Source organism: Brassica oleracea, chromosome C1, assembly GCF_000695525.1.
Source record: "Brassica oleracea var. oleracea cultivar TO1000 chromosome C1, BOL, whole genome shotgun sequence".
Lineage (NCBI taxonomy): Eukaryota > Viridiplantae > Streptophyta > Magnoliopsida > Brassicales > Brassicaceae > Brassica > Brassica oleracea.
In genome coordinates this window covers 32616164-32619657 of record NC_027748.1, presented here as the reverse complement: position 1 = coordinate 32619657, position 3494 = coordinate 32616164, and the positions used below count along the sequence as shown (strand labels likewise).

At 34.1% G+C, this 3494-nt stretch overlaps 1 pseudogene; it reads left to right on the top strand.

Moving 5' to 3' along the window:
* LOC106314329 overlaps positions 1-2818 on the top strand; it is an 8213-nt pseudogene extending 5395 nt beyond the window's left edge.
* Positions 2819-3494: the final 676 nt, after the last annotated feature.

Sequence of the window (3494 nt, the reverse complement as noted above, 5' to 3'; positions counted from 1 at the left end):
AACCTCGAAGAAGCAAAAGAGCTCGAAAGGAAAAATCTTTTGGTGAAGATTTCCTAATGGCATTTTTAGTCAAAAATGTTCCAAAAACTTTGGCAGAAGCCATGACTTCACCAGAAGCTCCATTTTGGAATGAAGCTGTCAGGTGTGAATTTGATTCTATCATGCAAAATTATACATGGTACATAACAGATTTACCAACTGGCTGCAAAGCATTAGGAAATAAATGGATAATGACACGAAAACCTGGTGGAAAATACAAATCTAGGCTTGTAGTTCAAGGATTCCGACAAAAGGAAGGTTTTGACTATTTTGATACATATTCTCTAGTAACGAGAATAACATCAATAAGACTGATGATAGCAATCGCAGCCTTAAAAGACCTAGAAATCCATCAAATGGATGTAAAAATTGCTTTTCTAAATGGTGATTTAAAAGAGGAAATTTACATGAAACAACCTGGAAGTTTTGTCGTTCCCGGACAGGAAGACAAAGTATGCTGACTTGTAAAGTCACTTTATGGGCTTAAGCAAGCTCCTAAACAATGGCACGAAAAATTTGACAATACAATGATATCAAATGGTTTCAAAATAAATGAATGTCACAAATGCATATACTACAAAACAACCAAAAATGCGTATGTTTTGCTATGTTTATATGTAGATGATATGCTCATTACTGGAAGCAATAAAGACATTATCGGAAGCAATAAAGACATTATCAATCAAACAAAGAATATGCTCAAAGGGACATTTGAGATGAAAGACTTGGGATTGGTAGATGTAATTCTCGGGGTTAAAGTTATAAGAAACTTAAACGGAATTCCCTTAACCCAATCTCATTATACTCAAACAATATTAGAGAGATTTAAAAAGCATGGATCCATATTCGTGTCCTAAAGCATGGATCCATATTCGTGTCCAAATACTTCATGAGCTAATTCCCTTCAATAAGATTCGTACACGCAATCTGAATGCATGAAGAAGTCCGTCCATACCATTGGCCATGATATTCCGGACAATATGTTCTTTGTTCTCCATTTCTGTTTTATGCCCGCACCGCTTTTCTTTATACTCTTGCCAAACAAATGGAGCCATTCAATTTCGGAACTTGTACCAAATCATGATAGCATTCGCATCTTCTTCTTTTTTTTTCGAGCAACAGCATTAGCATTTTTTCTTTGACAAAAGATAGCATTCACATCTTTAGGATATACTGTCTGCACTTTTTAATACTAAAAAGCTAAAACTTTATAATTGTATTAAAGCAATGGTGTCCGATGATTAAAACTCAACTTTCCACAATATTAGTATACTCTTTACGTTTTAAAATGTAGGATGTTTAGAAAGTTTTTGATGTTTCAATATATATAATATTTTCGTATATTTAGGTAGCTTTACTTTTACTTTTAAGAAATGTGTAGTCAATAGTATTTTATAGTCTATTTTATAATTGCTTGAATAATTTTTATTTATATTTTAAGAATACTTTCTAAGCAAAAAATAATTTTTTAATAGTTGTGCATTTGTATAAAACATTATATATTGTGGAAAACAGAAAGAGTAGTTTTCATATTATTTTCTGTTTCAGTTTGACGATTGCAGGTTGGGCGTTTATGATATCTGTTGGATTCAACGCAGCGATTAGGTCTGTTTTGTTCCAACTTCCTTTCCTTAATTTTGATTATATAAAATCGAATATTTATCCAATTTATCTCCTCGTTTACAGAAAAAGACACAATTTATCTCCTCCAATAAATATATGGACGTTTTATCATTTACGCACACTTAAATATTATTTATGAATTACTATTTTTAAATAAATTTGTCGTAATTTTTAAAACTAAAATATGTTGTTATAATGTTTATCTAGTGTAAGAGTGAGTAATGAACTAGGAGCTGGGAACCCTAAATCAGCAGCGTTTTCTGTAATCATCGTCAACATATATTCGTTAATCACAAGTGTGATCTTAGCCATTATAGTTTGGCTGTGCCGTGACGTTTGAGCTACGCGTTCACCGAAGGTGAAAAAGTCTCAGCTGCGGTTTCTGATCTTTGCCCGTTTTTGGCTGTAACGCTTATTCTCAATGGAATCCAACCTGTACTATCTGGTAAATACATATTAAAGTTTCATACACTGCAAACCAAAGTATATAAATGACTCTTTTCTTAGTTCTTACAATTGAAAATTTTGTTTAAGGTGTGGCGGTTGGATGCGGTTGGCAAACGTTTGTGGCGAAAGTTAACGTTGGATGTTATTACATTATCGGAATTCCTATTGGGACTGTCTTTGGGTTTTACTTTGAGTACGATGCCAAGGCAATATACTTCTCTTGTTTTTATTTCGCTTTCGAATAGCTAACAGTTGTTTGTTTTAACATCTAACAATTCTTGTATCAGCTATGAGAATGGTATAACCAAAGACTAATGACAGCATTTGTAATTGTTTCAGGGTGTATGGACGGGAATGATTGGTGGTACTCTTATACAAACGGTTATTTTGGTCTGGGTCATACTTAGAACAGACTGGACAAAAGAAGTAAGCATTCTAAATTTCTAACCATTCGCTACGTACCACGTTTACGTTTTGCCTACCATTTGGATTTAAGTTTCATTGATTTGTTACACTTGTAGACTAGTAAAATGTAATGCTTGTTTCAGGTTGAAGAAGCTTCCAAGAGGCTAGATAAATGGAGTAACAAGAAGCCAGAAATAATTTCTGAATGCTGTAATTAAGCTTGGTATTCAATAAACCCAAAATATTATTTGTCCGAACATATTACATGTATGCGTTAATAAAAATGAATAATAACAGTTAGACATATCACTACAAGAAAACACCGGTATTCTGACGACAAATATCGTCGGTATGTCCTCGGAATAACGGTATTCCGAGGACATACCGACCAGAATGGTCGTCGGAAATTTCTCGTTGGAAAGTAAAATTTCGTCGGAATTTCCTCGGAAAATTCCGACGAAATGGAGAGAATGAAAGATTCCGAGGACATTCCGAAGAAACATTTCCTAGGACTGTTCGTCGGTATCTCCTCGGATATTTCCGATGGAACGGTCCTCGGAAACATTCCGAGAGAAAAGAGGTATCGGAATATTCCGACGAACTTTGGCCGTCGGAATATTCCGAGAAACATTTGCAGTCGGATTATTCCGAGGAAGTGTATCCGTCGGGATATTCCGAGGAGATATGCCCTCGGAATATTCCGAGGGCATATCTCCTCGGAATATCCCGACGGATACACTTCCTCGGAATATTCCCAAAAATATTTTTTTTTTATAATTAAAAATTTATTTATTTTAATTGAAGTTCAAAAATATAAAATTAAAATTGAAATAGAAAATATATTAGATAATATTCAAAGTTGTACATACCAAAATAAAACATTCAGAGTTTTTGAAAAAAAAAAAGAAAGAAACTACGGGAACTGCTCGTTCGGGTACATCCTCTTCATCATCTCCATCATTTGCTCGTTCTGCTTCCTC